Here is a 22,627-nt window from a genome sequence, read left to right on the forward strand (position 1 = left end):
CCCTGCTGATCACACCTGTGGGAAGTGCACCCATCAGCAGCTCCTCCAAAACCGTGTTAGGGAACTGGAGCTGGAGTTGGATGAACTTAGGATCATTAGGGAGGCAGAGGTGGCCATAGACAGAAGCTTCGTGGATATAGTTACTCCAGGAAAGGAAAATAGATGGGTTACAGAGAGATGGGCTGGGAGGAAGCAGTCAGTGCAGGGATCCCCTGTGGTCATTCCCCTTAGCAACAAGTATTCCGCTTTGGATGCAGTTGAGGGGGACGGCATACCAGTGGTGAGCCGCAGTGAGCGCATCTCCAGCACTGAGTCCGTCCCTGTGGCTCGGGAGGGTAAGGAGGAGAGCGGGAGGGCAATAGTTATTGGGGACTCGTTAGGTAGAGGGACAGATAGGAGGTTCTGTGACAGCAAAAGAGACTCACGGATGGTATGTTGCCTACCGGATGCCAGGGTCCGTGACGTCTCGGACCGTGTTTTCCAAATTCTTAAGGGGGAGGGGGAACAGTCACAAGTTGTGGTACAAACGACATAGGTAAGAGAAGGGACGGGGACTTAAAACAGGAATTTAGGGAGCTGGGCTGGAAGCTGAGGACCAAGACAAAACATGTGGTCATCTCTGGTACGTTGCCGGTGCCACGTGATAGCGGGTTGAGGAACAGGGAGAGAGTGTAGTTAAACATGTGGTTGCAGGGATGGTGTAGGAGGGAGGGTTTCAGCTACGTGGATAATTGGAACGCATTCTGGGGAAGGTGGGACCTGTACAAACAGGACGGGATGCACCTGAACCAGAGGGGCACCAATATCCTGGGAGGGAAATTTGCTACGGCTCTTCAGGGGGGTTTAAACTAATTTGTCAGGGGGGTGGGAAAAGGAGTTAAGAACAAAAGAACAAAGAACAGTACAGCACAGGAAACAAGCCCTTCGGCCCTCCAAGCCTGTGCCGCTCATTGGTCCAATTAGACCATTCGTTTGTATCCCTCCATTCCCAGACTGCTCATGTGACTATCCACGCAAGTCTTAAACGATGCCAGCGTGTCTGCCCCCACCACCCTACTTGGCAGCGCAATCCAGGCCCCCACCACTCTCTGTGTAAAAGACGTCCCTCTGATAACTGAGTAATACCTCACCCCTCTCACCTTGAGCCCGTGCCCCCTCATGATCGTCACCTCCGACCTGGGAAAAAGCTTCCCACTGTTCACCCTATCTATACCCTTCTAATAGAGGTGTACAAAATTATGGTCTCCCCTCATTCTTCGTCTTTCCAGGGAGAACAAGCCCAGTTTACCCAATCTCTCCGCATAGCTAAGACCCTCCATACCAGGCAACATCCTGGTAAACCTTCTCTGCACTCTCTCTAAAGCCTACACATCCTTCTGGTAGTGCGGCGACCAGAACTGGACGCAGTACTCCAAATGTGGCCTAACCAGCGTTCTATACAGCTGCAACATCAGACTCCAGCTTTTATACTCTATACCCCGTCCTATAAAGGCAAGCATGCCATATGCCTTCTTCACCACCTTCTCCACCTGTGCTGCCACCTTCAAGGATTTGTAGACTTGCACACCTAGGTCCCTCTGTGTTTCTATACTCCTGATGGCTCTGCCATTTATTGTATAACTCCCCCCGACATTAGTTCTTCCAAAATGCATCACTTCACATTTATCCGGATTAAACTCCATCTGCCACCTCTCCGCCCAATTTTCCAGCCTATCTATATCCTGCTGTATTGCCCGACAATGCTCTTCGCTATCCGCAAGTCCAGCCATCTTCGTGTCATCCGCAAACTTGCTGATTACACCAGTTACACCTTCTTCCAAATCATTTATATAGATCACAAATAGCAGAGGTCCCAGTACAGAGCCCTGCGGAACACCACTGGTCACAGACCTCCAGCCGGAAAAAGACCCTTCGACCACTACCCTCTGTCTCCTATGGCCAAGCCAGTTCTCCACCCATCTAGCCACTTCTCCTTGTATCCCATGAGCCTTAATCTTCTTAACCAACCTGCCATGAGGGACTTTGTCAAATGCCTTATTGAAATCCATATAGACGACATCCACGTCCCTTCCTTCATCAACCGTTTTTGTCACTTCCTCAAAAAACTCCACCAAATTTGTAAGGCACGACCTCCCTCTTACAAAACCATGCTGTCTGTCACTAATGAGATTGTTCCGTTCTAAATGCGCATACATCCTGTCTCTAAGAATCCTCTCCAACAACTTCCCTACCACGGACGTCAAGCTCACCAACCTATAATTACCCAGGTTATCCCTGCTACCCTTCTTAAATAACGGTACCACATTCGCTATCCTCCAATCCTCAGGGACCTCTCCTGTGTCCAATGAAGAGACAAAGATTTCCGTCAGAGGCCCAGCAATTACATCTCTTGTCTCCCTGAGCAGTCTAGGATAGATGACATCAGGCCCTGGGGATTTGTCAGTTTTAATGTTACCTAAAAAAACCTAACACTTCCTCCCTTGTAATGGAGATTCTCTCTAATGGGTCAACACCTCCCTCTGAGACACTCCCAGTCAACAAGTCCCTCTCCTTTGTGAATACCGATGCAAAGTATTCATTTAGGATCTCCCCTATTCCCTTGGGTTCTAAGCATAATTCCTCTCCTTTGTCCCCAAGAGGTCTGACTTTTTCCCTGACAACTCTTTTGTTCCTGACATATGAATAAAATGCCTTAGGATTCTCCTTAATCCTGTCTGCCAAGAACATTTCATGACCTCCTTTTGCCCTTCTAACTCCCCGTTTGAGTTCTTTCCTACTCTCTCTGTATTCCTCCAGAGCTCCATCTGTTTTCAGTTGCCTGGACCTAACATACGCCTCTCTTTTCTTTTTGATCAGATCCTCAATTTCCCTGGTTATCCACGGTTCTCGAATCCTACCTTTCCTATCCTTCCTTTTTACAGGCACATGCTTGTCCTGCAGCCTTATCAACTGTTCCTTAAAAGACTCCCACATGCCAGACATGGACTTACCCCCGAACAGCCTCTCCCAATCAACGGCCACCAATTCCTGCCTAATCCGGCTATAGTTAGCCTTCCCCCAATTTAGCACCCTACCCTTCGGACAACACTCGTCCTTGTCCATTACTATCCTAAAGTTAACAGAGTTGTGGTCACTATTTGCCACATGTCCCCCTACCGAAACTTTGACGACCTGACCGGGCTCATTTCCCAGAACTAGATCCAGTGTAGCCCCCTCTCTAGTTGGGCTATCTACATACTGTTCCAAAGAACCTTCCAGTACGCATTTTACAAATTCCTCCCCGTCCAGACCCCCAGCCCTAAGTACTTTCCAGTCTATACCAGGGAAATTGAAGTCTCCCACTACAACAACCCTATTTGTTCTGCACATATTCAGAATCTCCTGACATATCCGTTCCTCCACTTCCCGTGGGCTGTTGGGTGGCCTGTAGTATACCCCCAGCATAGTGATTGCACCTTTTCTGTTTCTGAGCTCCACCCACAGCGACTCATTCTATGACCCCTCTAAATTATCCACCCTCTGCACCGCTGTAAAATGCTCCCTAACTAATATTGCTACTCCCCCACCTGTTTTAGCCCCTCCTCTGTCTCACCTAAAACACTTATACCCCGGAATATTCAGCTGCCAGTCCTGTCCTTCCTTTAACCATGTCTCCGTCACCGCAACCACATCCAAATTCCGAGTTGTGGTCCGGAAGTCAGTGTTGAGGGTAGTGAGGTATTGGGGAAGGTATCAAGGTCAAGGGTGGGTACCAGTAGACAGGAAGGTGGGTTGAAGTGTGTCTACTTCAACGCAAGGAGCATCCGGAACAAGGTAGATGAACTTGGGGCGTGGATTGGTACTTGGGACTACGATGTTGTGGCCATTACGGAGACATGGGTAGAACAAGGACAGGAATGATTGTTGGACGTTCCGGGGTATAGATGTTTCAGTAAGTGTAGGGAAGCTGGTAAAAGAGGTGAAGGAGTAGCATTGTTAATCAAGGATAGTTTAATGGCTGCGGAAAGGCACTTCGAGGGGGATCTGCCTACTGAGGTAATATGGGCTGAAGTTAGAAATAGGAAAGGAGCAGTCACGTTGTTAGGAGTTTACTATCGGCCCCCAAATAGTAATAGAGATGTGGAGGAAGAAATTGCTAAGCAGATTATGGATAGGTGTGGGGGTCACAGGGTAGTTGTCATGGGGGACTTTAACTTTCCGAATATTGATTGGAACCTTTGTAGGTCGAATAGTTCAGATGGGGCAGTTTTTGTGCAGTGTGTGCAGGAGGGTTTCCTGACACAATATGTGGATAGGCCGACAAGAGGTGGGGCCACATTGGATTTGGTACTGGGAAATGAACCGGGCCAAGTGATAGATTTGGTTGTGGGAGAGCACTTTGGAGATAGTGACCACAATTCGGTGTCTTTTGTCATTGCAATGGAGAGGGATAGGACCGTACGGCAGGGCAAGGTTTATAGTTGGGGGAGAGGTAATTATAATGCGATTAGGCAAGAATTAGGGGGCATAAGATGGGAACAGAAACTGTCAGGGAAAGGCACTAATGAAAAGTGGAACTTTTTCAAGCAACAAATACTGTGTGTCCTTGCTAGGTATGTCCCCGTCAGGCAGGGAGGAAATGGCCGAGTGAGGGAACCATGGTTCACAAAAGAGGTGGAATGTCTTGTAAAAAGGAAGAGGGAAGCTTATGTAGGGATGAGGAAACAAGGTTCAGTTGGCTCGATTGAGGGTTATAAGTTAACAAGGAATGAGCTGAAAAAGGGGCTTAGGAGAAGTAGGAGAGGGCATGAGAAGTCCTTGGCAGGTCGGATCAAGGAAAACCCCAAGGCTTTTTACTCTTATGAGAGGAATAAAAGAATGACATGGGTGAGGTTAGGGCCGGTCAAGGACAGTAGTGGGAACTTGTGTATGGAGTCAGTAGAGATAGGAGAGGTGATGAATGAATACTTTTCTTCAGTGTTCACCAAGGAGAGGGGCCATGTGTTTGAGGAAGAGAAGGGGTTACAGGCTAATAGGCTAGCTGTTTTGAATAAACTGAAGGTCGATGAGTCCCCTGGACCTGATTAAATATATCCTAGGATTCTTTGGGAGGCAAGGGATAAGATTGCAGAGCCTTTGGCTTTGATCTTTGGGTCCTCACTGTCCACAGGGATAGTGCCAGAGGACTGGAGAGTGGCGAATGTTGTTCCTCTGTTTCAGAAAGGGAATAGAAATGACCCTGGTAATTATAGGCCGGTTAGTCTTACTTCGGTGGTTGGTAAATTGATGGAAAAGGTCCTTAGGGATGGGATTTACGACCATTTAGAAAGATGCGAATTAATCCGGGATAGTCAGCACGGATTTGTGAAGGGCAAGTCGTGCCTCACAAATTTGATTGAATTTTTTGAGGAGGTAACTAAGTGTGTTGATGAAGGTCGGGCAGTTGATGTCATATACATGGATTTTAGTAAGGTGTTTGATAAGGTCCCCCATGGTCGGCTTATGATGAAAGGAAGGAGGTGTGGGATAGAGGGAAAGTTGGCCGATTGGATAGGTAACTGGCTGTCTGATCGAAGACAGAGGGTGGTGGTGGATGGAAAATTTTTGGACTGGAGGCAGGTTGCTAGCGGAGTGCCACAGGGATCAGTGCTTGGTCCTCTGCTCTTTGTGATTTTTATTAATGACTTAGAGGAGGGGGCTGAAGGGTGGATCAGTAAATTTGCTGATGACACCAAGATTGGTGGAGTAGTGGATGAGGTGGAGGGCTGTTGTAGACTGCAAAGAGACATAGATAGGATGCAAAGCTGGGCTGAAAAATGGCAGATGGAGTTTAACCCTGATAAATGTGAGGTGATTCATTTTGGTAGGACTAATTTAAATGTGGATTACAGGGTCAAAGGTAGGGTTCTGAAGACTGTGGAGGAACAGAGAGATCTTGGGGTCCATATCCACAGATCTCTGAAGGTTGCCACTCAAGTGGATAGAGCTGTGAAGAAGGCCTATAGTGTGTTAGCTTTTATTAACAGGGGGTTGGAGTTTAAGAACCGTGGGGTTATGCTGCAACTGTACAGGACCTTGGTGAGACCACATTTGGAATATTGTGTGCAGTTCTGGTCACCTCACTATAAGAAGGATGTGGAAGCGCTGGAAAGAGTGCAGAGGAGATTTACCAGGATGCTGCCTGGTTTGAAGAGTAGGTCTTATGAGGAAAGGTTGAGGAAGCTAGGGCTGTTCTCTCTGGAGCGGAGGAAGTTGAGGGGAGACTTAATAGAGGTTTATAAAATGATGAAGGGGATAGAGTGAACGTTCAAAGACTATTTCCTCGGGTGGATGGAGCCATTACAAGGGGGCATAACTATAGGGTTCGTGGTGGGAGATACAGGAAGGATATCAGAGGTAGGTTCTTTACGCAGAGAGTGGTTGGGGTGTGGAATGGACTGCCTGCAGTGATAGTGGAGTCAGACACTTTAGGAACATTTAAGCGGTTATTGGATGGGCACATGGAGCACACCAGGATGATAGGGAGTGGGATAGCTTGATCTTGGTTTCAGATAAAGCTCGGTACAACATCGTGGGCCGAAGGGTCTGTTCTGTGTTGTACTGTTCTATGTTCTATGAATATATTCAACAAGCAATAAACTAAAATGCATTTATTGGATGTTTAATGGCTCTGTTAACCTGTGTTGCTATCTTTAATGAATCTGTATCCCAAGATCCTGTTGTAACTCTAAGCTTTTCAGACTATTATTTCCAAAGGAGTAGGTGGTCATTTTATTCTTCTACCAAAATACACCATCTCATGCTTGGTTATATCAAAATCTTCTTTTATTCTTTCATGGAATGTGGGCATCATTGGTTAGGCTAGCATTTGTTGTCCATCTCCAAATACCTTTGAGAGAGTGGTGGTGAGCTGCAGTGCAGCAGCACCCTGTGATGAAATGGCAACGTGAAGGCAGAAAGGGTTGATTGATTAGTTGTTTGCTTAATTCCAAGTTGTCAGATTAGGTACTTGGGAGAAAGTAGAAGACAAAACCAAAATTTGGCAGCAAAACACATTGTTTTACTTCATCTCTCTCAATACTTCTTTCTGATACCTGCTCAGTATCCAAGAATTATTCCTATTCTTTTAAGTATCTTGAGACATTTTGTTTTGCTAAAGGCATAAATGTTCTTCAGATACGTATTTATAAAGCACTTCTAATGTGGTTAAATATCTCAAGGTGCATCACAGGAACAATTATTAAATGAAGTAATACATTTTTATAAGAAAGTCTCAGTGCAACATATTTCTCAACACTCAACAATCTTGGGAGTTAACATTGACCAGAAACTGAACTTGACTGGCCACATAAGTACTGTGGCTCCAATAATAGGGTAGCTGGATAGGAATCCTGCAGTGCGTAACTCACCTTCTGACTTCCCAAAGCCTGTCCACCATCCTTCAACAAGGCACAAGTCAGGAATGTGATGGAATATTCTCCTCTTGCCTGGATGGGTGCAGTTCCAACAAGACTAAAGCTTGACACCATCCAGAACAAAGTAGCCCACTTTATTGGCACCCCTTTCACTCCCTCCACCATTGATGTACAGTGGCAGCAGCGTGTACCATCTACAAGATGCACTGCAGGAACACATCTTAGACAGTGCCTTCCAAACCCATGACTATTTTCAAGCAGTTATTGGATAGGCACATGGAGCACACCAGAATGATAGGGAGTGGGATAGCTTGATCTTGGTTTTGGACAAAACTCGGCACAACATCGAGGGCTGACGGGCCTGTACTGTGCTGTACTGTTCTATATACTATGTACTATTCTGAAGTTAGTGTACCTTTAAAAGATGTTTTTATAAACCATGTTCTCTGCAGCTCTCAGCTCCGAGTGTTGTCGAATTGTCTATAGAAGACTTTTTATTGCTCCTTCAGTGGTTTAAATGGGGTTTGTTTATTTTTACTCTGGGTTGTTTTATGACCCTGCATTGTTTGGCGGAAGGTCATGTGTTCTGGACAGTTTTTTTTCTTCCTTGTGAATTTGAGATTTCATTTTCTGTTTGGCTGCAGAATTTGTTTTAGAAGGGACATCAGGCTGAAAGCGGCGTTTCTTTCTCTCTTGCTCTTCCTGGTTTTGGAAATTCTGTTGGTTAGGTGAAAGCAAGACTTCTTGCTTTGCTGAAGTAGTGAATCTGCTATTGGTGGCTTGACCAGAGACTCTGGTGTTCTGGGAAGCTGTTCTGACTGCAAACTGCTCTAGCAATTACGAGGTTGAGAAGGCCCCATACCCAAGGGAGGATGTGCTGGCCTTGGAGGAGGTTCACAAGAATTATCGCAGGAATGAAGGGTTTGTCATATTAGGAGCGGTTGAGGAGTCTGGGTCTATACTCGATGGAGTTTAGAAGGATGAGGGGGGGAACTAATTGAAACTTACAGAATACTGAGAGGCCTAGATAGAGTGGACGTGGGGAGGATGTTTCCACTATTGGGAAAGACTAGAACTCAAGGGCACAACCTCAAAGCGAAGGGATGATCCTTTAAAACTGAGATAAGGAGGAATTTCTTCAGCCTGCGGGTGGTGAACCTGTGGAAATCATTGCCACAGAGGGCTGTGGAGGCCGGGTCATTGAGTGGCTTTAAGACAAAGATAGATAGGTTCTTGATCAATAAGGAGTTCAAGGGCTACGGGGAGAAGGCAGTAGAGTGGGGTTGAGAATCATATCAGCCATGTCTAAATGGCGGAGCAGACTCGATGGGCCGAATGGCCTAATTTTGTTCCTATATCTTATGGTCTAAGTTAGAATTTTCAATTCTCCAACCAAAGGACTCAATTCAAGTATCACGTGAGCATTAGTCTTTGCTGTGTTAAACCTGTGGAAGGGTTTTGTGTACGAGTTTTGTTTGATTGGAACATTTTAGATATATTTGTTAAGGGTTATACATGTTTTGCTTTTGTTTGTAATTGATAAAAGTTAATTGATCATTTTCTTTCCATACATCTTAACTATTTTCTTAAATAAACTTTGTTTGATAAAAGCTTCCTAGTGGGTCATTTGAATCATACCTGAGATAAAACATATCATGCTTATCCTAACAAAATTCAAGGTGCAAAACTTATAATCCAGATGGGTTCCATAAAATACTTTGGAGTTTCTGACCTGAATCGTAACACTACCTAGAAGGACAAGGGCAGCAGTTACATGGGAACACCACCACCTAGTAGTTCCCCTCCAAGCCACACACCATATTGACTTGGAAATATATCGCCATTCCTTCACTGTCACTGCTGTTAGGAATCATAGAATCATACAGCGCAGAAGAGGCCCTTCAGCCCATCGAGTCCACACCGATGCATGAGAAACACTTGAACTCCCGCCTAATCCCATCTGCCAGCACTTGTCCTGAATGTTATGATGTGCCAAGTGCTCATCCAGGTACTTTTTAAAAGACATGAGGCAACCCACCCAGGTAGCACATTCCAGACTGTCACCACCCTCTGGGTAAAAAGGTTTTTCCTCTCATCCCCCCTAAACCTCCTGCACCTCAGCTTGAACCTATGTTCCCTCTTCACTGGCCTTTCAACGAAGGGGAACAGCTGCTCTTTATCCACCATGTCCATGTCTCTCATAATCTTGATCAGGTCGCCCCTTAATCTTCTCTGCTCTAACAAAAACAACCCAACCCTACACAACCTCTCTTCATAACTTAAATGTTCCATCCCAGGCAGCATCCTGATGAATCTCCTCTACACCCCCTCCAGTGCAATCACTCAAGAACCTCACACAGTCTCTCTCTCTGAATTCCATACCATCGTCCTCATTCTCTTGGGTGAAGATGGATGTGAAGTATTCATTCAATGCTCTACCAATGTCTTCTGGTTGAACGCACAGATTGCTCCCTTGATCCTCAAGGGGCCCTACTCTTTCCCTGGTTATCCTCTTCCCGTTGATATACTTATAGAATATCTTGGAATTTTCCCTACTTTTACTAGCCAGAGCTTTCTCATATGCCCTCTTTGCATTCCTAATTGCTTTCTTAAGCTCCACCCTGCACTTTCTATACCTCACTAATGGCTCCCCTGATTTGTTCCCCTTGTACTTTTTAAAAGCCTTTCTTTTCCTTCTCATTGTATCCTGAATATCTCTGGTCATCCATGGTTCTCTGGGCTTGTTATTCCTACCTACCACCTGAAGGGAACATGCTGGGCTTGCACCCTCCCCATTTCCTTTTTGAATCCCCCTCCCCACCCCCCCATTGTTCTTCTGTATATTTTCGCATTAGTAGCTGTTCCCACTAAAGTAAAAACAAAATACTGTGGATGCTGGAATCTGAAACAAAAACAGAAAATGCTGGAAAATCTCAGCAAGTCTGACAGCATCTGTGGAAAGAGTAGAGCTAACAATGACCCTTCTTCAGCGCTCCACATCAGCCTCCAAAATGGAATATCGATTTGCGAGCGAGACCCCAGGGGATTCCTGAAGTACCTGCCTACATCTCTTGGACTGCCTGGTGGTCACCCATTTCCATCCTTCCTCAAGTCCCTTCAGCTGCAGTGTGACCACCTCCCGAAATGTGCTATCCACAATGCTCTCAGACTCACAGATGCCCAACAGCGTCCCCAGCCGCCGTTCCAGCTCCGAAACGCAAGCTTCCAGGGGCTGCAGCTGGGCACACTTCCTGCACACATGCTGGCCTTGGAAGTATGCCCGGACTCCCACATGGAGCAAGAAGAGCAAACCACAGCTTTGAGCCCTCCTGCCATGGCTAAACCCTTTAAGTTTAAAAACCTTAAGATTTAAAAGAAAATAAAACAAACAATTCCCTAACTTTGCCTAAACAATGAGTTTCATTTTAATATGATTTGGAAATACCCACCAGGACTTACTCACGAATCAGGGCATCCGTTGGTATCATGTCACTTTCTGACCTGTAATATCTGTGCCCTTTTTTGGTCCGAGAGGGAGGGAGGGAGGGAGGGAAACACTAATGTAGAGTTTCGGGAAGGAGTTCCAGGATTTTGACCCACAGCGAGTATACCTACACCATATGGACTGCAGCAGTTTAAGAAAGCAGCTCACCAGCCCCTCCTGAAGGTCAAATAGGGATGTGCAATTAATGCTGACCCAGCCAGCAACACCCATGAATTAATAAAAAAGTACTCAATGGCATACCATAACCATTGATGTAAGCAATGTTAATGGTGCTCTAATAATTTAACTAACTCTATTTCAATTTCATAGGGATTTACAGTGCCATCACAAATGGTAATTCACTGTTCAACCATCATAAGATTGATGCAAATTAGGTTACATGTAGCAGGAGCTAACAGCTTCTCTCAGAAATGCTATCACTGCCATCCACTATCTAGAAAACAAACAATCAAATTAATGAGTTGAATGCATAGTTAAAGACAAACTTTAGAAGCTAAAGTTTTTTTGGGGCATTCGTATTAGTTCGGAGAAGGATTAGCATTACAGATATGGTAACATACATAGAACATAGAACAGTACAGCACAGTACAGGCCCTTCGGCCCACGATGTTGTGCCGAACCTTTTCTGAAACCAAGATCAAGCTCTCCCACTCCCTATCATTCTAGTGTGCTCCATGTGCCTATCCAATAACTGCTTGAAAGTTCCTAAAGTGTCCGACTCCACAGCAGGCAGTCCATTCCACACCCCAACCACTCTCTGAGTAAAGAACCTACCTCGTACATCCCTCCTATATCTTCCACCACGAACCTTATAGTTATGCCCCCTAGTAACAGCTACATCCACCCGAGGAAATAGTCTCTGAACGTCCACTCTATCCCCCTCATCATTTTATAAACCTCTATTAAGTCGCCTCTCATCCTCCTCCGCTCTTAAGAGAAAAGCCCTAGCTCCCTCAACCTTTCCTCAACCTACCCTCCAAATCAGGCAGCATCCTGGTAAATCTCCTCTGCACTCTTTCCAGTGCTTCCACATCCTTCTTATAGTGAGCTGACCAGAACTGCACACAATATTCCAAATATGGTCTCACCAAGGTCCTGTACAGTTGCAGCATAACCCCACGGCTCTTAAACTCAAACCCCCTGTTAATAAACGCTAACACACTATAGGCCGCCTTGAGTGGCAACCTTCAGAGATCTGTGGATATGAACCCCAAGATCTCCCTGTTCCTCCACATTCCTCAGAACCCTACCTTTGACCCTGTAATCTGCATTCAAATTTGTCCTACCAAAATTAATCACCTCGCACTTATCAGGGTTAAACTCCATCTGCCATTTTTCGGCCCAGCTCTGCATCCTATCAATGTCTCTTTGCAGCCTACAACAGCCCTCCACCTCATCCACTACTCCACCAATCTTGGCGTCATCCGCAAATTTACTGATCCACCCTTCAGCTCCCTCCTCCAAGTCATTTTATAAAAATCACAAATAGCAGAGGACCAAGCACTGATCCTTGTGGTACACGGCTGATAACTGGTCTCCAGCCTGAAAATTTTCCATCCACCCTCTGTCTTCTATGAGATAGCCAGTTACTTATCCAATCGGCCAAATTTCCCTCTATCCCACACCTCCTTACTTTCTTCATGAGCCGACCATGGGGGACCTTATCAAACGCCTTACTAAAATCCATGTATATGACACCAACTGCTCTACCTTCATCGACACACAAATCATTAAACATGGGAGGACAAGTTGATAAAGCTACAAAAAATACATTCAGGGTCTTATCAAGTTGCATGGACTATAAAATCAATGAGGGAGTGCTAAACCTATACAGATCATTAGTTAAATAATTTATTCACTCTCCCCAACACCAGTATATGTTGGCTGCAGAGTGTATCATCTACATTAAGCACTGCAGCAACTCACCAAGGTTTCTTCAACAGCACCTAAATTTGCAACCTCCACCAACTACAAGAACAAGGACAACAGACACAGGAACAACACAACCTGCAAATTTCCCTCCAAGTTGCACACCATCCTGACCTGGAAATATACCGCTCTTCCTTCATTGTTGTTGGGTCAAAATCTTTAAACTCCCTAGTTAATATCACTATGAATGTATCTTTACCACCACCTTCTGAAGGGAAATGAGCAATGAGCAAAAGATTGCTGGCCTTGGGAGCGACGCATACATGCAGTGAAAGAATAAAGTCAGAATACAGTGCCCAGTTCTGATTGACTTTAAGATAGATATCAAAAGACTTACTAATATCACAAGATAGCTAGAGATCAAGAAGGTCGTCCATCCAAACATATTCTAAAGTTTGAAATAAGATCGGAATTTGCTGAAAACACTCAGCAGACCGGCAGCATCTGTGGAGAGAGAAACTGAGCTAACTTTTCAGATTATGACCTTTCATCAGAACTCAGGTCATGACCTTAAGTGTTAACTCTTTTTCTCTCTCCATAGATGTTCCCAGACCCGCATGGTATTTGCAGTATTTTATGATTTTATTTCAAATTTACAGCATCCGCAGTTTTTTACTTTTAGATAATCTAAAGTTTCCATTATTTTCAGCACCTGATTACTTCTTTCAAAAATTCCAGGGTTTCTGACTCCAATGCACTTCTTGGAAGACTATTCTATGTACTGATTACTCCCTGTTTAAAGAAGAATTTTATTGGTTTGCACCCATGAATCCCTGATCTTACTCTCAATTTACAAAACCTGGGAAGAATGGGTTTAATTGCAAGAACAAATGAGAAATGCTTGAGCTCCCTTCAACATAACAGTGAGAGGTCTAACATAGTTGTTCAAAATTATAAGTGGTTTTGACACAATCATTAAGGGTGAAAAAAGCACATTTAAAAAAGCAAAAGCAAAAGGCGGAACAGAAAAGTTACCCAAAAATTTGGAATTCAGGGTTATTAGAATGTGGAATGACCTACCAGAAATAGTGATGGAAGCAATAAGCATCAAGGCTTAAAAAGGTATATTAATAAATAATTGGAAATAAGGATAGAAGGGAAAAAAAAGAGCAGAGAAGTGGGACCAGGTTGCTCTCTCCAAGTCAGTGCAGGCGTGATAGTTCCTCACAAACTGGAAAATTTTATAATTCGATAACTGAGCAGATTTTGGCCCAAAATCCTTAAGAGAACGACTGCAGCTGCAAGAAAGGGTTTGAACTAGTATCAGTAGAGGGTGGTGCATTGGTGGTTGTGGTGGAGCGCAGCTGGAATCAATAAGCACTTCGCAAGAAAAAGTAAGGTCTTATATACTGACAATAAGGGTTTAAACAAGAATAAGGAAGAAATCAAGAGGCAAATAATAGGAAAAGGTGTTTGACCAATTGAATCCCAACTAATGCAGAGTACAAAAATTAAGATCGAGTAATTACAGTCAGATTGAAATAGAAAATACAAATGCAGAGGTTTTGATAGAGAGGATACAAGAAGAATATTTCCACTTGCAGAGAAGAGCGTGAGAGACCATTAAAATGAGGTAGTCACCAAGAATTCCTGTAGAGAATTCAGAGAAAAGCTTCTTTATCCAAAGAATAGTTAGGATGGGAGTGGTTGAAGCAAATAGTATAGATGCAATTACGGGGAGGCTAGAAAAACGTATGAGGGAGAACATATGGTGATAGATTTGGAAGTGAAAAAATGAGAGGAGGCACAAATGGAACATAAACACCAACATGGACTAGTTGGGCTGAATGGCCTGATACTGTGCTGTACATCCTATGTAATCCTGTGTATGCAATTGCTAACACAAACTCGGTTGCAGCTTGGGAATGACTGGCGATTAAATATTCCTGAGTATAAACTCAATATTAATTAGAGACAATGCCTTAGCACTAAAACGTAAGGATATTTTTAAATGAATGGCTCAAGCAGGCTCATTTTGTGTTCAGCTGAGGAACACTTGAAGGCAAGAATTTAAAAAAGCCAGTAAGATCTTGGGTTGAAGATACATAGGTGGCAAAATCAATAGGCATAAAAAAAGCAACAGAATCCTTGGTTTTGCATCAATAATACAGACTACAAAGTTAGGAAAGTAATGTTGGTCTTGTACAAGGTGTTAAGTCATAGTCAGGAGTGTCGTATACAGGTTTATGTTCCCAATTAAAGAAGATTCTAAAAACAAAGAAAATGCAGTTACATTGACTGTAACCAGGAATGAGGAGTCCAGTTATAAAGAGAATGTCAGAAGTGAGAACATTGCTCTGGGGCTGAGAAAGTTAAGAGGGTGGCATGACGGGGAATTATTCTAAAGTGATAGATGATAGTGATAGATCGTCTCCACTGGAGAAGTATGGCATTAAGCCACCACTAAATTAAGATTTCAAGAAGAATTAATGGAGGTTCAAAAAACAAATATTCACATAGAGGTCCGTTGGGAAGTGGAATTTCTTGACAAACTACATTGAAGAAAGAGTTGACTTTAACAGGGCATTGGACTGTAGCTTAAAATAAAGTACTAGTAAAGAGTATGGGGAACAAGCAGAAGATTGATTTATACAATGAAATGTTGAAACCAACTAATTAGTTTTAGATAAAGGCAAAATACTGCGGATGCTGAAATCTGAAACACAAACAGAAAATGCTGGAGAACCTCAACAGGTCTAACAGCCTCTGTGGAGAGAGAATCGAGTCTACGTTTCGAGTCTGGGTGACCCTTCATCAGAGCTGATTAGTTTTAGAGATGTTGATTGAGAGATAAATGTTGGCACGGGCACAAGGAGACCTCCTATTCTTTGAAATCCACCCGAACAAGCAATCAAGGCTTCGGTTTAATGTCCCATCTGCTGCAAGACGGCATCAAAGTATCTGCCTACATTCGTTACCCAAGTCTTTCAGTGGAGCTTGAACCAACAACTTGCTGACTCAGAGGTGAGAGTTGTATCAACTGAGTTGATGGCAGACACAGAATAATCAGTATTCAGCTAAACATACGAATACTTTCACTAGTTAGTTGCAGAGACTGAACTGGATGAGTCAGGGACGCATATTTTTAAAGGTGTTATTTATCCATATGGTGGAAGTGAGAAACATTTGTAGAAATTTCCTGAAAGCAAATGGAGCTGAACGACAAAGGCCCACAATAATGCACGAGAGAAAAATACAATCAAGAATGCTTTAGACTCCAACAAAAAGTAATAAAAGTATCAGAGCCATACAAATCAATTATATCGATCTCTGCTGCTATTTCGGTAGCAAAGCATTCCCATAGGAAGTGTCAAGACTGACTCGGTTAAATTAAATTGAAATCCTAATGCAAGCTGGCTAGGGAAGCTTAGCTTTATTTGACTCCATTGAAACTTTCTTACACATTTCCAAAACATGCAATTTTCAAATTCCTGTAGCATGCATCATTCAGGGAGCAGATGAGACAGTTCATGCTACTCCAGTAAGAGGACATAAAAGATTTAGAAATAATTTTGGAGATTATTAGTATTCACACAGAATATTGTACACCCACATAGTAAAAGAGATTCCACTTTAAAAGTTAATATGTTGTTTCAGTAGGCATTTCAGTGAAGCAATTATACACAACTACTAATTAGGTGAATAGTCAAGTATCAAATTACACCTCTGTTTCTACCTGTGCTGGTAATGCAACAATAAAAAAAAACTTACAAGTAGTTAACTTAAATATTACAAACAAAACAGTACAGAGAAAGAGAAACATGTGACTTCACAGGAATTGGATTAAAAGAGCAGTACCGTTTGCATATTTACTCATCCACATCCCTTCCCAGAGCTATTATTTTTAACCTCAGCATTTGGAGTAAACATTAAACTACTTTCGGATTGTACAGATTCAATTTTTCTCATTCAAAATGAAAATCCTGTTATATTAAATGGACAAAACGACATTGGCATAAAGTACTTGAACCGATTTAAATTTGACCAATGGGGAAATACTTTCTTCCTTCCCTCTGAAAGCTGACATTTTCATTTATAAAAGTACTTACAATATGAATTGATTTGAAGGTTAGCGCACAAATCATTAATATGGTGACTACACTGTGAAAGATATTCTAGCCCAATAGTCAGCTTACACTGATGATACATCATGACATAACAATTTATAATTCAAGGTATCCAGAAGATTTAGTAAGTGTAGATCCCCTTTTACCTGAGGATGGATAGTCATATCTTCTCAAGTTTAATTATTTCCAAACGTTTAAAGTTGCTTCTAAAACTGTTCATTATTTCTCGATTAGTTCAAAGTCCTCTGCATAAACTATTTTAATGAGTAAAGTAAAAGTTAATGTTTATTTGTCACAAGGAAGGCTTACATTAACACTACAATTAAGTTACTGTAAAATTCCCTAGTTGCCACACTCCAGCGCCTGTTCAGGTGAATGCACCTAACCAACACACCTTTCAGACTGTGGGAGGAAACTGGAGCACCCGGAGGAAACCCGGGCAGACACGGAGAGAACATGCAAACTCCACACAGACAGTGACCCAAGCTGGGAATCGTACCCAGGTCCCTGGCACTGTGAGGCAGCAGTGCTAACTACTGTGCCACCATGCTGTCCATGATGACCTCTAAACATGGAATTTCTGAGGTGCCACACCCTGGATTACTTAAACAAGATGTGGGGATGCCGGCGTTGGACTGGAGTAAACACAGTAAGAAGTCAGAAAGCTAGTTCCGAAAGCTAGTGGCTTTTGCCACCAAATAAACCTGTTGGACTTTAACCTGGTGTTGTTAGACTTCTTACTGACTTAAACAAACCAATGCAGCTTTACTTACAAGGTGTTGCCTGATTGAAGTCCAATATACAAGAAAGATATAAACCCACGAATGCCTCTGGTCACTTCAAAGCACATCATGAAACTAAACACAAGAGATGTATTGCTTTACAATACATAACAACCCTCCCTCTTTACTTCAGTACAACAACAAACTTTTAAACATTAACGATTACCCACAATGAACATGAGTTACATTATCAAGCCATAGTCATAGAGGTCAACAGTAATAGAAAAACGCCCTTTGACCCATCGGGTCTCTGCTGGTCAAAGACAAACCATCCAACTATTCTAATCCCATTTTCCAGTACTTGGTCCATAGTTTTGCATGCCTTGGCATCGCAAGTGCACATCTAAATACTTAAATGTTATGAGGACCTATGCCTTCCAGCATCCTTCCTCATATCCTCTCTTCCTGCCCCTTACCTTAATCTTCCCGTCTACTCTATCTATGCCCCTCATAATTTTATACATCTCAATCATGTCCCCCTTCTGTCTCCACTGCTCCAGGGAAAACAACCCCAGTCTATCCAATCTTCCTTCATAACTAAAACTGTCCAGCTCAGGCAACATCCTGGTAAATCTCTGCACCCTTTCCAGTGCTATCAGATCCCTCCTTTAATGTGAATTCCAGAACTGCACACTATACTCTAGCTGTGGCCTGACTACATTTTACATAGTTCCAGCATAACCTTCTTGCTGTCAAACTCTATGCTCCACTAATAAAGGCAAGTATACTATATGCCTTCTTAACTACTTTATCCACCTGCCCTGCTACCTTAAGGGACCAGTGTACATGCACATCAAGGTCCTTCTGATCCTCAGTGCTTCCCAGGATCCTGCTGTTCATCGTGTATTCCCTTGTCTTGTTTGTCCTGCCCAAATGCATCAGTTCACACTAATCCGGATTGAATTCCATTCGCCACTGATCAGCCCATCTGATCGTAACCATATCCTCCTATAATCTATGCCTAATCCTTCTCACTATATAGCACTCTACCAATTTTCATATCATACACGAATTTACTGCTCAACCCTCCTACACTCAAGTCTAAATAATTCATATATATCACAAACAGCATGGGATCCAGCACTGATTCCTGAGGGATCCCACTGGATGTGGAGATGCCACGTTGGACTGGGGTAAACACAGTAAGAAGTCTAACAACACCACGTTAAAGTCCAACCCACTGGACACAGCCTTCCAGTCCAAAAGACACCCCTCAACCATCACACTCTGCTTCCTGCCACTCAGTCAATTACGGATCCAATTTGTCAAATTTCTTTGGATCCAAGGGTTGCTACCTTTGCTATGAGTCTCCCATGTGGGACCTTGTCAAAAGCCTTGCTGAAGTCCAAGAAGAGTATGTCAAATGCATTGCCCTCATCTACACTCTGGTCATCTCTTTGAAAAATTCAAGTTGGTCAGACCTAACCTCCCTTTATCAAAACCATGCTGACTGTTCTTAATTAATCCCTGCCTCTTCAAATGCAGATTAATTCTGTTTCTCAGAATTGCTTCAAATAGTCATTATCAGGAGCACCAACATTGCAATTTCACAATCCTAGGGAGTCAACTACCCTGGAGATAGACACCACATCGCACAGAGATCTGGGAGTATATGCATTTGGAATTATGCATTTTCATACCTATCTATTTGGCAAAGGATTTGTGGTAGAGACAGACCCAAATCACAGGAGATGTTTTGGCGAATACCATTGATCAGTGCACTGCCAAGTTCGCAATGTCTCTTTATAAAGATTCTAGGTTATAACTCAGAGATTCAGGACAAGTCAGGTAATTTGATGAACACATTGGATACACTTAGCAGATTGCCTAACCCAGCAAAAACAGAAGATATATCCTTAGATCTACAAGTTGACTTCACTGGCATTGAACTTGAAGATGTTCTCCAAATTGATCTGTACCTTTTGCACAACACAAATGCCAGACTGTAAGAATGAAAAATCTGGGTGTAAAGTGTGTACAAATATCAACAGATTATCACTTTTCACGCCCCAAGTGATCAAGACGTTCGGACGAATGGCATTTGTGCCAAGCAACATACAATTGATCCAGCCAGAGTGCATGCTTAAAATCTCTCAGAAAACAAAGTTGTAGAACACAAATTGTTGAAAGCTCGCATCACTGCACAACAAGTCGACAGAGTACCTTACACAGGCCCACCCTCTGCCCTATCCCCGTAACCCCACACATTTATCCCGCTAATCCCCTTAACCTACACATCTTTGGACATTAAGGGGCAATTCAGCATGGCCAATCCACCTAACCTGCACATCTTTGAACTGTGGGAGGAAGCTGGAGCACCCAGAGGAAACCCACACAGACACAGGGAGAACATGCAAACTCACACAAGGTCTATTAAAAGGAATTTCCTCAAAACAGTTTCTCTTAGACTTAGCTCTGACGTATGACACATTACATGAACTCGGCATGCCCTCAGAGCATTTGCAGAAACACACTAGAACAATTGCTTATGCGGACAAACTGATCCATTATAGCATACAGTTTTTGTGTGGACTGAAAGAACAACTTGGCATCAAAACTCTCAAGGCCAAAGCTGCAGTCATGCAGGGTAAGTTTAGAATGCTCCCAGCATCAACCATCAGCAGTTTCTTACCAATCTGGTTGATAATTTAGTAAATCGAATGGTCACAATCATGTCATTGAAAGGCTCTCATTCAGCTTCTGCAGTCTAATCCAGTTATGCATCTCTGATAGACCAATTGCACATTCTTGACAAAGACTATTATTGGTCAGCTGAAATGCCACCAGGTTTTGGCAAATCGACAACAGCTTCTCTCTGTGATCAGCTTAAATTGTCATCTACTTCTGTAATCAATGCATTCACTGATTAAGTGGAGGAAGCTGGATAACTCATTCCCTGGGATTTATGACCATTGTTAAATTGCACACAAGTAATTCTAAACAGCACTACAGAATGTAAGTGAAGATTCAATCAAATAAACTTAATTATAACACCAACGCACTCAAGATTACTAACAAGCTGGGTGTCAGCATTCATGTTTGTCAGACTACACAGACCTCCCTCCTGATGCACTGGGATCCAACATGATATGTCACAACAATGCAATGCCACCGATCGGCAGAGGACTCAAGGACAAGTGCAGCTTCTCCCACTAGCACAAGTGTGGAATCAGGCTTATTGTGGAAATTTGTGAAACATTGGTTGCAGAAATTCAAGAAATGTCATGGTATCAAGTTTTTGAGAGTTTGTGGTGATGAAACCTCAGCAGACCATGATGCCATTGCTTAGTCTATTGTTGAGTTTGCTATGCTAATTTCAGATGAATGCCTTTTGCCTGAAAAAAATTACAATGCTGACGAAGTGTCTGTTCTGGCGATATGCCCCTAGAAAAACGCTAGCAATGTCTGTGGGGAGTACACCAATGGATGTTAAGAATGCCAAGGACAGGTTGACTAACCTTGGTTGTGCCAATGCAGCTTGCACACACAGTTGTAAAAAGGCTGTAACTGGGGAAGAACCAACATCCCAGGATCTTTAAGGGTATTCGGACATTACCTGTTCACGCAGACACAGGGAGAATGTACAAAATCAACACTGACAATGACCCAAATCAGGAATCGAACCGGTGTCCCTGGCACTGTGAGACAGCAGTGGTAACCACTGTGCCACCATGCCACCCCATTAATACATAGGAAAACAATAAAATGATATGGTCAGCACATTTTCCTGGAGCTGCTGCACTTCAAAATTTCCCACTACACCACTGCTTAATGGGAGGCGCTAGGCATCTCTTGGGGAGTCATTTTTAAAGACAGGTAGGTTATCAAACTGGAATCTTTTCAACTTGATATTCTTCAACAACATAATTACTCACACAAGCATAGATAGGACGAGAAGACTTTCAAGAGAGACCATCCATTGGTTGAGTACGAACAATGACATTGAAGTGGTCATCAAGAAGTGCAAGGCATGTCAAGAGCAAATGCAAAGTCACACAAAGCACCATTGACTCCACATGGAGTTCCTACTCATCTTAGGTCCCAAATCGCATCTGACCTCTCATGTCCATGGTCCAGATTTTGTCATCATTGTCAACTTAATCAAATATTCCATTATTCAACAGTTGCATAATACATTAAGCACAACTGTCATGCACATTCTCAATGCTATTTTCAGTTTTTGGTATGTCAAGAGAGATCACAGATAGCAATCCACAATTTGGTGGTAAGCCACTTTAGGATGAGAGAGAGAGACACAGAATGTCAATCACACTACTACCTCTAGGGTAATTCCCATTACCCTAGAGGTACCCTAGGGGTACAAGTGGTACTATAGCAGTTCAATTGCCCAGCACGTTTCTTACTTAGGAAGTTGCTGTGTCACAAAGGAGGAAAGACTTTTTATCCATTCGTGGGACATGGACGTTGTTAGCAGGTCAGCATTTATTGCCCATCCCTAGTTCCCTGAAAGCAGCTGAGTCAACAATATTGCTGTGGGTCTGGAGTCACATGTAGGCCAGACCAGGTAAGGACAGCAGATTTCCTTCCCTAAAGTGAACCCGACAATCGACAATGGTTTTCTGGTATTCAGTACATTCTTAATTTCAAAATTTCTTTTTTAATTGGATTTAAATTCCACCATCTGTCATAGCAGGTTGCAAACCCAGGTCCGCAGAGCATTAGTTGAGTTTCTGGATTAATAGTCTAGAGATAATACTACTCGGCCATCGCATGACATCAAAAGTTTGGCTAGTACAAGACAAGTGGCCTATTCAGAGTGGAATTAACAGAAGCTTGGGAGCAATCAATTGTTGGATACAGAAAGGCCATTGTCAATGGAAAAAAAGAATTTCATATTTTCAAGTTAAAATAGTTTGACCAACAGTGCTTATATATTAAGTACTTCAGCATCATCATACAGGATAAAAGTGCTGTCCTAAGACATATATT

General features: G+C 43.1%; 1 protein-coding gene across 1 annotated transcript in view; it reads right to left on the reverse strand.

The window, feature by feature from the left end:
- rngtt (RNA guanylyltransferase and 5'-phosphatase) overlaps window positions 1-22,627 on the reverse strand; it is a 377,232-nt gene that overhangs the window by 196,396 nt on the left and 158,209 nt on the right. The gene's annotated exons all lie outside the window — the stretch shown is intronic.

This window comes from Mustelus asterias, chromosome 5 (genome assembly GCF_964213995.1).
Source record: "Mustelus asterias chromosome 5, sMusAst1.hap1.1, whole genome shotgun sequence".
Taxonomy (NCBI): Eukaryota; Metazoa; Chordata; class Chondrichthyes; order Carcharhiniformes; family Triakidae; genus Mustelus; species Mustelus asterias.